The sequence below is a fragment of the Pezoporus occidentalis genome, unplaced genomic scaffold (assembly GCF_034315485.1).
Source record: "Pezoporus occidentalis ecotype Australia unplaced genomic scaffold, CSIRO_AGI_Poc_V1 ctg117, whole genome shotgun sequence".
NCBI classification, from domain to species: Eukaryota; Metazoa; Chordata; class Aves; order Psittaciformes; family Psittacidae; genus Pezoporus; species Pezoporus occidentalis.
Genome location: NW_026912961.1, coordinates 1,321,058 through 1,333,599, shown reverse-complemented (window position 1 = coordinate 1,333,599; position 12,542 = coordinate 1,321,058). Strand labels below are relative to the sequence as shown.

Below are 12,542 nucleotides of genomic sequence, written 5' to 3'. Positions count from 1 at the left end.
CACCAGTTCACTTAGCTGTCAAAAAAAAAAAGTCTGATACATGTCACTAACAGTACTTCATTTCTTGCCTGGAAAGAAGCTTCTAGAAAGTTACAGATATGGCAAGCATAAAGTTACCCCTCAAAATGCTACAAATTTGCCATTTCCAGGCTCACAGAGTATCACATTCAAAACTTGTGTGATTTAAGTTGACATAAATACTGCAGAAGTCAGCTACTTGTTGCCCAGCTAGCATAACACTTTCATCAGGTAGAAGGTCAACAGCACAGAGAGGGACAGGAGTGCAATAAAAAAAGCCAGGAGGGAAAGGACATTCATGGCAGAAACTAAACATTCCCCTACACCAAAAACTGAACAAGAACTGGAAATCCAGTAACTTTCCCCCCAGCACTTGGAAATGCTTCACTGACACAGTGCTAAATGTCAGAGATGCTTTCCAACACCTAATCCAGTGAGTCCTCCTTTGGCTTATACCATCTTGATGGCTAAGGTCAGTCTGGAAAGAAATCAACCCAAGCATCTAACCTTGCCTTTCATCAGTTGAGTTAAAGCAAATCTTCAAGTCTGGTTTTAAGCCAATAGAAATAAACAAACAACAAATAAAAATATTCGGCTCCCTGTTGCAGATTTATCTACTCAAATACACTTCGAGCCATGCTACCTCATTAGTATGGAGTAACACAATCATCTCACAATCCAAAAAACTCTCAATAACAACTCTCTTTCAAAACCTTGATTTGTACCATTCAGCTTATGAAATACACCTGAAGCAATTAAAAAGTATTACCTCCCTCTGGTACACAAAACCCTGCACATCCTGCTTCTCATAAATTGTAAGGAGTTTTTTTAAAGATGTAGTGAAAAAAATTATGTGCCCTGTAATGTGTTAAGGTTTCACGGTGACAGTTGCAGGACGGCCACCTCTGCACTTGTTGCAAAAGGAAGGAAGGATGTTTGGGTGCTCCCTCCCCCCCCCCCCCATTTAACTGTTACAAAACTGTATTTCCAAATGTAAACCACACTGAATCATATTCAGGAAAAACAATGAGCAGCTCATAATCTTCTTGATGCTTAACACAGGATACTGGACACCTAAGCTGTGGATAGTGCATGGCTTGAAAACACACCCATAGATACACTGCCATTACAAATCCCCTTTAAGTGCCCATACAAGCAGCTGCCTTGTTCAGTACTCTCACACTTGGTCGAACAACCATGACTTCCCTCTAAGTTGATTAAGGAGTTAAACACTTCAATTACTGCAGCTATACTCCAGGCCCAGGGTGACTTCAGCAGCATTCAGATCTTTTGGACATTAGCAATTCATGTTGCAGGAGCAATCTCCTAAAAGCAAGCAGCTTGCAGGTACTGGAATTCAAGAAGTTTCAAGTAACACATTGGGAGCCAAAAAACAGGTGGTTCCCAGATACGTCCAGCAGAGTATCTCATGAATTTTAAAGACTGCAAAGTCTCTAATCATAAGATACACTGCTGACAAGTTGCTGAGTGACAAGATGAATGTTTTTCCTAGACTAAAACCTAAACATGAGGTGAAATAGCAAGCTCCTTCTGTAAGCCAAGAGGACTTCATAACGCCTTCTCACAGGTTTTCCCTTGCTAACTGTAGCTTCTCACACATAATTTCAGGGAATTTGCTCCTAGCAGCAGTAAGCTAACCAGTATAAACCAGTGTTTTACCATCTACTACCAAAACAACTGACTATTTTTCAAGTTCAAAAGCTTCCATTTGAAAGACAATCTGTGACTTTCCGGAATATGAAAACTTAATTATGAACACTGCCATCTTCAAAACTTGAACTGAAAGCTAAGCCTGAGATCAGATGTCACTTCACACAAACATAGATAAGGTATCACTTCACACACTAAGACTACTCCTGGCTCTGGGATTCTCTCCTTCCTCTTCAAAAAGAAAAAAAAATAAAAACCACACCACAGACAAAAACCAAATTATTTTTTAAAGCCTGGGGGGGCTGGGAAGCGATACTTCCTTTAATTTATGTTGGCATTAAAAACAAAAAAACATAATTAATTGAGACATCAGAGACTAACAATAAAAAATTGTTCTGCTGAAACAGGGGTATGGGATAAAATTATCTTGACCTTAAATAGGAAGGTCTCCAGAAAAGGAGATTATCCTGCCACTCCCCAGACAAAAAAAAAAAAAAAAAAATACATCCCGACACAGCCTTGCACTTGCATCCACAATGCTCGTCATAGGGTATAATTTCCAGAAAAACTCTTAGGTCACGAGTATGATTTCACTGAAGGATTAGCCAGAAGGTGGGGCTATCCCATCAGCAGCATCCTGTCACCCATCATTACACGCAGCAATGAAACACACACTGAAAGCTACCTGCAAAACTGAGAAGCCTTTTCATTAAGTATAACCCGTGAAAGTAGTTGCAGATGTATTTTTCTAACAGAACATTACCCGTGAGAATACACTCGCTGGACAGCTAATTCCCTCATGATGCAAAAATAGACACAAAAATTCATACCACAAGGCTATCCAGAAGTTTCATGGGTTTATACCATACAGGTACACAAATTCTCACCTCTGCCTATAACAAACCGCAGACAGCTTACAGCTGCAAGTGTACATAACTGAAGTTCACCCAGGTCAGGATACCTAAGCATCTGACAAAGCCCAGTGCCTGAAAACAGTTTATAATGAAAAGAAACACCACACCACTCCCCGATCCACAGCCCATTTCTCAGATTCTCTCTGTCACACACTTGAACCGACACCTAGAGAAGCATTTGCTGTGCTAGATTTCCACAACTGCAGTAGGAGGCAGGAAAATTAAAACACACCCAAATATTAATAAAGGCCTCCCCAGAGAACGTTAAGTTCAGCGGCCATTCAGCAGAAGCCATCCCGGCCGCCGTGTTTTCCACGCACTGCCTATGACAGGTTACGCGGTCGGGCCGGGCAAGAGCCACACAGCTACAGCCTCACCGAGAGCAGCGGGACAGGGATCACCCTTAGCCTTTCCGCTTCGCGGAACGTAAAAGTTGTGTTGTAACGTCGACTCGGTGTAACGCCGAGAAGAGCCTCTGAGCGGGCCGCGCACCGAACCGTGAAGTGCGAAGAGCAAACGTCCCTCCTGCCGCGGGCAGACCCGACACCCCATCCAGGCCCCACGCCAGGCAGTGCTCCTACCGTAGGGCTGGTACCACCTCCAGGGTGCGGATCCCGGAGACAGCAGCCGTGGCCCCGTGTCCCCACGTACACTCGCCGTTCCCCGGGACGGATGCACAGCCACCCGGCACGGGGTGAATCCGTAGGAGGTAGGCCGGGCGCCGGGTAGGACCCCGCCTCGGTCCCGGCCCCGGTCCCTCCCCGCTGGCGCCTAGTCTTGCCCCGCCCTGCCCTGCGCCCACTGCAGCTCGGCCCGCACTAGGGAGGACGATGCGTGCTCGCGGGGTTTCACCTCTGAGGCCCCCGCCGTCTCGAGGGCCGGGGTTGCCCCGCAGCCCTCCTGAGGGGCGGGTGAGGCTGCAGGAGGGGTGCCCCTCACCCGCGGCGCTCAGGCGAGGCCGCCCAGCCGCGCCGGCCCGGCGGCTCCACGCTGCATCCCAGCCGCCTTCACGCGAGCGGCGGCAGGAACCTGCCTTCACCGCAACGCGTCACGGCCTCTCCTGCCGCGCCTCGGCCGTGCGCAGGCGCCGTCGCCGCCACCGGGGGGAGCACGTTGCTAGGCCTGTGCGACACCTGTGCCGGCCCGCGAGGGACGGAGCGGAGGCAAGCTGGCGGGCGGAGGGGGAGGTGGGAAAGATTTTCACCTGGCCGCGAGCTGCTTTCTCCCGGTTCGCCTCAGGCGCAGTGCTGCTGCGGGCCTACCCCGCGGCACGGAGTTGCCAGGCCTGTGTCGAGGAAGGGCGCGGGCTGCCTCAGGCTGCAAGAACTGGGGGTGTGTGGGAATGCGATGGTTGCAGGACTAGCATGACTACTCGAGTGAACCTGCCTTGCCGGGTCACCTGTCACACCGTCCGCGCGCACCCGGGCTTCCTTCTTCCACTTGCGCGGTACGATGCCCCTCGCCTGGGGGAACTGTCACACCCTTTATTCACGGCAGGTAAGTACTCGCAACAGCAGTGAAGCCACGGATCATAGAATCATAGAAGGTTTGGGTTGGAAAGGGCCATAAGATCATCTAGTTCCAACCCCCTGCCGTGGTCAAAGACACCTCACACTAGCTCCGTTGCCCAATGCTCTGTCCAGTCTGGCCTTGAACGCTGCCAGGGATGGAGCATTTACGTCTTCTTGGGCAACCTGTTCAGTGCCTCACCACCCTCACAGTCACAGGGTCCTTGCTGCCTTGGGCACCGAGGGAGCTCTGGAGCAAGTAAGAAAACTCATTAGTGATTTGTAAAAACCAAAGGCTTCATTTTCTCCCTCTCTTCTTCCCTTCCTCTCAAAGTCTTTGCAAAAGAGAAATACTTTATATGTTTAAACTTCTGCATGCCCAGGTTTGAGCTACTCAGTATCACTGCAGACTTCTGGAAGTGAGCAATTTAATTCTCACTCCTTGACACTTGTTTATCTGTAACAACCAAGGAGTGATATTTCCTTCTTCATTAAGTTCCTCAAACGAAAAAAGGAAACTGCTTAGAATTCTGAGGCCATGTGTATACAAAGGAGAAGCAGCCCTTTAGCGAAAGCTGGTAAACTGAAATTCAGTTCAAATCTCATTTCTACCAATAATACCTAATGATAAAAGCACAATCCCCAATAGAAATGTGCAAGGTTCTTTTCCCAATAACTATCTGCAGCCATGGAGTTACCTGTTCTTACTCAGCAAAAAGCAGATTTCAGGTCCTTTACATTGTCGACATTTTTATTTATCTTGTCTTTCAAAATACATACACCTGGCTACAGAACTTGCAAATACTGTCTTACACACTACAATTTATTTCACTCGAAAGGAACGAAGATATCCAAAGCAAGTAGATGTGCATTTTGGGTGACAGTTGGCAGCTCTTCCTTAGGCCTGATTCACCTGAATTTTACAGTTACTGCTGTTACTCGTTCAACACAGATGGTGTTTTAGTGTTAGAAAGGTAAGTTCTGTTTGTACCATCCATGCAAATGTTCACAGATAACCTGTGCATGAGTGTCCTGGGTTCAGCAGTAGCAGTCATGTTTTTTTTCTTTGTGGTAGCTGGTGCAGTGCTGTTTTGACTTCCAGCCTGAGAACAGTGTTGGTGAAGCCGATGTTTTCAGTTGTTGCTAAGTGATGTTTACCCTGACCAAGGACTTTGTGAGCCTCCTGCTCTGCCAGGGAGGAGGGGAAGCCGAGAGGAAGCAGAGACAGGACACCTGACCCAAACTGAGCAAAGAGGTATTCCATACCACAGCACGTCATGCCCAGGATGTAACTGGGAGTTAGCTGGAAGGGCTGGGAGACTGCAGGGTTGGAGGAGGTATCGGTCGGTGCTTGGTCGGGGCTGGGGGGGGCAAGTTATCGGTCAGCTGGTGGTGAGGTGTTGTTTAGAGAAAGCAAGACAAAGAACAGCTGCTACACTAGCAGGCACTCTTGGGGGTTAATGCTCCAAACTCTTTACTCCTCCTTGCTGTAGGATAGGACAAACCCTGGTTCAACTCCAGGTGCCCCCTCCAAGTAAAAGCAAACTGTGGCCTGCACTCTGTTGCCAAAGGAATTGAGAAAAATGCATTGGCAATATCAATCGTGGCATTCCATTTGGGTGCTGCCTCCCCATCCTCCCAGAACTGATGTGGGGGGCCAGGCAGCCAAGTGGTATGCCACGATTGATATTGCCAATGCATTTTTCTCAATTCCTTTGGCAGCAGAGTGCAGGCCACAGTTTGATTTTACTTGTGAAGGGCACTGTTTCCCTCCCCTGCTTGGTGGGAAGTGTGGGTCTGTTCAGCTGCTTCACTCCCCAGCCTCACCCCAACACTCTAACAGCCAACGTAATGTTGACAGAGTGGTACTGTGCTCAGGTAAAACAAATAGGAGCAGGAACCTGCAAGCTCCAGCATCCAGGGTCCTTTGGCCAACTCCTCCCTCAGTTCTAGTGCTGCGCACACCTCATGCTCCTTCCTGAGCTCATCTCTCACGCTGGAATTCATTGGCATTTGTATCTCCAGCCCTTACCTCAGCCATGGGGAAAGAGTGCAAATCTGTCAGCTGCTGGCTCTTGCTCCCTCCCACTCCTGGTGACCGACACAAGCACTGACTCTTCCAAACATATTTCCACCACATTTTCATCCTGACCTCATGCTTAGGGTTGTCTAAATAGCACACTGTATGTGCGTGCGTGCACTCATTTGAACACCCTTTCCTGTTGTACAACAGTTATCCTGGGAGCTAATGTAAGGCATCCAGATATTCCAATGCAAGCTCTCCATCTCCCCCCTACGGAGGTTGTGTTCGTGCTGGCACGCGGTGCAGATGGGGAGGTGTCGTGGTTTATATCCAACTATACATAACAAAGACACTTTACTGGCAAGTAAGCAGAAACTGCACAAGCTGGGGGCAGGGGACTACTTTTGAGTATCTATTACAGACAGGAGACACCAGTCCTCCTACCTGGGCCTGGTTAAATACAGTGTGACCTATAGCCAATCAGCATCAGCCACTTTCTACCCATTAGATCAGGAAACTCAACTAGAGTTCTGGTGGAATTAATTCAAGTTTGAAGTGGTATAACGGTTTCTTTAGTCCATTACAATAAAATTCATGCATAAACAATTACATATATTAAGTTCACTTCCCACCATATTAATATGAATGAATATGAGTGATTAAGGTATCATCCTTGATTTGATTAGTCTCTTGATCTTTCTCCAGCAAACAACTGAATGTTGCTAGAAACTCTAAACCTGTGGGTTACAATCAGAAAATACACATGTATTTGGAAGGAGATTCCTCGCTCACCTGCCGTTCAGATTTCTCCAGTCATCTAAGTCTGAACAAGAAGAATGCAGATAATCAGAATGTGGGAATTTACCAGTACACTGGCAACAGGTGGGGCCAATCTTGCTTCTTCTGTAACACTAGTCAGGCTGGATGACAATTAAGAGAGAATACTTACAACAGCAAACAGTACAGCTACAAGTTTTCTGTGAAGTTCTATTCATGGAATTATTTTAAATGCATAACTTTGTTTAAAGCCAAGAAGAAGACATGGAATCACCTCAAGTATGACTCAGGCAAAGACAAAAATAGTTTCATGCAGGCTCTGGCAAGTAAAGGGATGTAGATAAAAATATCTCAAATTTTTCAAAGTTGAAGTCAAAGTCAGTTTACTTAAGTCAGTTAAGAAAATAATGTTTTTAAATAGCTCTGTATGTGTCCTGGTACACTACAAAAATCAGCTCAAAATATGGTAATTCTGCACTAAAAAAAGAGGACACAATAGCATATCCAAATTAAGACTGGCAAAAAGCGTAACTTCATTTCAGAAAAAAACAAGTGATAGTAACATGCCTAATGCAGCTACTTCTCTTGTGAAACCCATTAATTTTACTCATCGTTAATGTAAACAAAAAATACAGAAGATACACTTCTTAACAGGACAATCCAAACACCTATGTCAATCTACACACAATGTGGAAAGGCAAGGACATCAGTGGTGTCCAGTGTCATAAACATATAAGCTGCCTTTTTAGTTTACACAAATCACATTGCATTCATGTAGTATTTTTGACAAGGTAATACAAGCAATGAATCAAGCAACACTGCTGACGTTTATTCAGATGCAAGTTTTCAAACAAAGACAAGCTCCCCACTCCCGACTGCATGTTTATAATCCATTAAATCAACATTTGCTACTATGTAAGCAGTAGAGTATGACTTCCAGGATCAGACCATACAGCTAAAATAATCACAAATAATGTTAAAAGTTAATGATTATCCCCTCTGGGAGCACGAAAAAGCAAGGAGAATGAGAAAAAGCTCTTCAAAATACTGTAATGGGTAGCAATGCCTAAGTGTTATTGAATTCTGTCTTCCTCCTCTGTAGTTATCACCTGCTTACTCATTGTTTCCTATTAAATCTTAAGCTGCACTAAGTGTACCTCACCACTTTCCATACCTCTATGTACTGAACATATCCAGTCAGTTCAAGATAATGAACAAAGCTACCAGCTCTCCTTAACGCTGTAAAACAACCACTCCCTCATTTGAAAGCAAATACTTGTCTCCACATATACACTAGATAATTTGTTGTGGCTCTTTAGATATGCCATCCCTTCCTAATCATTAGAACACTTGGTACTTCTCCAGCTTCTGTTCTTTTTCACCTCTGAGAAGATCTTTTGTGCTCTGTTACATGTATATTTCAATGTATACAAAAGCATTTCAGTTCAGCTTCACATCTGTGGTTCATTCATCTACTCTTGCTTTTGTAATATTACAAATGAAATAATAAATCAATATTCTTTGCACAATGTAATTAAGAACATACGTATTTGTACCCTGGTGCGTATTTTTGTAAAAGTGTTCTGGAGTTTGGGGGTGGGAAGGACAGGGTGTTGTTTTTGAAGGAAGGAAGGGGACAAATGTCTAAAGCGATACACGTGTTTTGAAAGCTCGAACCAAATCATATGCCTATTAACAATCACATTTAATTTACATATGCAGGACATTAACACACCCTGACCAAAACCCAGAGCAAATCTCATGTGCTTCAGTCAAACAAGAACCTTCACACTCACAGTTAAAATAAAAATTCATGCATGTCATTTCATTTGTGCACTGAGGGCAATATGTTGCTGCTTCTTCATACCCTATTATTTTTAGTTAAATCAATGCACCAGGTTCTGACAGCTTATATTAGGACAAAGCTGTCAGCTAAGCTGTGAACCTTCAAACTGTGGCAGCTTTTTAGGTTTTTTGGTTCTGTTTTAAAACAGATCCTTAATTTGAAACAATCTGAATCTTCTTGTAATTTTTTTAATATACAGGCACATTAAAGAACAGCAAGACTTAAAATAAACTTTGGCCCAGCTGAAAGAAATATTGTTTGTGAAAGTATTTGCATACTTTCATATGCCTCCATTTTCCTTTTCTCCCTGCACCAGTTATTTCTGTTAATAAGGGCATCCAAATCAATGGTAAGCTCCTGAAAAATCAGCGGTGCTTTAACTAGTGTAAAAGATAAAAAATAATCTTCAAAAACGTCTGATTCCTACTTCTGGGGGTAAAGCTAACTGACAGTAACTTGCAGTAGGTGACCTCTCTTCCCACAATGGACTGAAGATGTTTCTGGAGGGACAGGGAAGGTTCTCTGTGTTGTTCAGAAAAGTATAAACAAATGATGTAATTTTGTACAAACAGGTCAGTTTGGGACTGTCTTAAGATTTGTGATTTTTAGAGTAAACAAGATTTAACTATTTAACCTGCTTCCATTTATTTAGCACATTTTAAGTACAGCATGCACAGCATGAGAATACATTATAAAAAGACAAAACTTATTAGTAAATTGTGTTTTCCATTTTATTTCACTGACCTTTGTGCACACAGTACTTCAAAGACTGCCTTTTTGCTTATGCCAGTCAAAGCTCCTTTTACAGGATTTTTTTTTCTTAAAACTGAACAGCAAAGGACAAGTTTCCTCATTTTTCCTCTTAAGTATCCTTAAGAAATTCATCATGCTTTAGTACGAGTTTCTGCAGTGTAAAAATAGGCACTCTGTATTACAGACTCATACAAAATACATCAGTACCTTCAAAATTAATGTAACATCACTTTGAAAAGACAAAAATAGCAGGTAGTCAACTGATTACACCATAAACTAGTATATTGTTAGCTGAAGCTTTCTTAAATTAAGCAGCCTATTCAAGTATATGATGATGATGATGTGTTCTTACTGTATTATAAGAACAAAGATATTTAATTAATGTTGAAGCGAGTTCCTCATAACTCTTACATTTTATGTACTCTCACTTCAAGAAGGAAGCACACGTTTTAGACACAACCACAAAGAATTATCTAGTTGCTTTTCTGTTTTGCTGAACACTGAGGCCTGCCTTAAGGATCCTACACGTATGTTCTTGGCTAAGGAAAACAAGGATACTTTTGCATTAAACACCAAGCCATTTTAAATACTAGCAACTTGTCATCTATAAAAAAAAAAAAAAATAATTCTGTGTGTGGAACCTAAAAATCAGTAAAAAGCAATTTTATTTCTCTGGATGTTCCCATGTGAGTATCAGAAGTACCAGAACTTAGATCAGTCCTTTGCAGCGCTCTATCAACATGCTTCATTGTATCATATCAAAGTGCTTTGATATTCTCAAAGTTATCTCAGTTTAGCAGTTACTGCAGTGAACCTGTGTTAACTTTTAAACTGCTACAGTCATTTGACACACACATAACCAACTTGCTGTTCATTTTTGATGCTTGGTATTTTTGCAAGAGAAGTGGTAGTTACTTACAGTTAGTTATGAGGCATCCATTCATTGGTTTGTTAAGAATTGGACTGAGATCTCCACAATTACTTCACAAAAGCCAGCTCATAATTGTCACCATTCAGCCTGTGCACTAACACAAACATGTATTTGCTAATGAAAGCATCTGTGACAAGCTTTAAACATACCACCTTTTCAGAAACTAATTTTCATTATATATGGGGGGGAGGGTTGTTAATTTCATGGTTAAATGATTATTACAGATTATTATATGGGCTATAGTCCTATTCTCTTGAATATAAGAATGGAATTCCCCAGAAAATCAACAGTCTTTCTACAGAACAGAGTGCTGGTCCAGGCATCACCGTTTTCTGCATTAAAGATACAACTAGTTTTCATTTACAGATGTTTTAACCACTATCAGGTTTAACAATAATGATCTGCTCTTTGCTGCCATAACCTTGAGATCATTACAAGATGGAGTTACATATATGGGGAACAGAAGGCTGCATTAAGTCCTCATAGCAGCCTTCCAATATTTGAAGGGGGCCTACAAGGATGCTGGAGAGGAATTCTTTATCAGGAACTGCAGCAGTAAGACAACGGGTAGTGGGTTTAAACTTACACAGGAAAGATTTAGGTTAGATATGAGGAAGAAGTTCTTAACTATGAGGCTGGTGAGGCACTGGCACAGGTTGCCCAAAGAAGTTGTGGATGCCTCACTCCTGGCAGTGTTCAAGACTAGGCTGGACAGGGCTTTGAGCAACCTGACCTAGTGTGAGGTGTCCCTGACCATGGCAGAGGGCTGGGACCAGATGATTTTAAGGTCCTTTCCAACCCAAACCATTCTAGGATTCTGTGATTATCCAAAAAATTAAATGTAAGTACAGTGCAACTATGAATCATCAGGCATTTCCAACAGCCACTGAACTAAATGCAATTCTGACATATGAAGTAGGTGCTGTCATTGGTTTAACAGTTCATACTGAGCTTTCTCCTGTTACTTTCCTCCACATACAAATGCTCTGTACTTTGAGCACACGATGAATAGAAAGGGTGATGGGAGAAGTTAATGTTTTCATTTTAAAATCTAGCTACTTCCTCATAACCTCAAAGGTAAAACCTGCTTAAGCTAGCCCCTATCTGGTTAGTAAATTAGATTAGCCGCTGTCTTTTGATGGCGATCTTTGCTAGAAACACTGGAAGCATTCGGTTTATGCATTTTCAAAAGAAAAATAAAACATCCAACCCACTGTAAAACCGGCTCTGAAATGTAGTTCCCTTAGACATCTTTTGTCCGCTGGTTCCCCCCTGACAAAAGAGATAATCAGCATATGCCAGTGCACTCTGCAGAGCAACAGTTACGTAATCTCTATCAGATCTGCTTCATTAAATCAGAGAGGACAAAAGGAAGAAGAGGAAATGTCTGACACGGGAGAAAAATAAGAAAAAAAAAATCGCCTCAAGTCTTCTTCCAAATTCGGCAGTGCAAATTCGGCACACTGCCAGAAGGACCGCATAGCTGACCCACCCGCCCCGCTCACTCACGACTCCCAGAACACCGCAGTCAGCACTGCGTCTTCAGCAAGCTCCGATTCGCAGCGAGGGGCGATCAGCCGGCGAGAAGCCAGCAACCGGACCGAGAACGGGCACCGCGGATGCCTGCAGAGCCGCGAGCTGCCAGCGGCAGCGCTCGCCAGCACCATCTGATCTGGGTCACATCTATACACGCACACCCTGCGCTCTAGCTCAGGAAGGGCATCCCACCCGCTCGCACCGCCGTCAGGCATCAGGTCCTTTCTCAGTGTTCTCCCAGACCAAGCCGAGCGTTCCCAGCTCCCTGGTCTACGGAGAAAGGCTCCCTCTCCCCTTCTCCCCCACCCCCGCGCCGCTCCCCCACAACGGGTGGCTCAGGGCACCCTCCCCAGCACCGAGCTCGGCAGACCCACGGCTTCCGCGTACAGACTGGCCCCAGCCCACCCCTCCGTGGAACTCCCACCTGCCCGCCTCACCCCTGACAACCACCCGGCCGCCGCAGCCACCCCCCCCCCACCACCCGCTAGACCGCTGCCGGTTGTTGGCGCACGCGCGCACGAGCCCACGCTGGAGGCGAAACGCGCTTGCGCCGGAAACACCAAAG

General features: G+C 44.4%; 1 protein-coding gene across 5 annotated transcripts in view; it reads right to left on the bottom strand.

The window, feature by feature from the left end:
• The window catches only part of AGTPBP1 (ATP/GTP binding carboxypeptidase 1), a 69,961-nt gene extending 66,272 nt beyond the window's left edge, over positions 1-3,689 (bottom strand). For 3 of the 5 annotated variants that reach the window (XM_062640201.1, XM_062640182.1, XM_062640215.1), the window contains exon 1: positions 3,456-3,686. The gene's annotated coding sequence lies outside the window, so the exon portion shown is untranslated. Of the gene's footprint in view, positions 1-3,184; positions 3,243-3,455 lie in introns of those variants that run through there. The other 2 variants (XR_009968826.1, XM_062640191.1) reach the window with 2 other exon arrangements.
• Between the last annotated feature and the right edge of the window lie 8,853 nt (positions 3,690-12,542).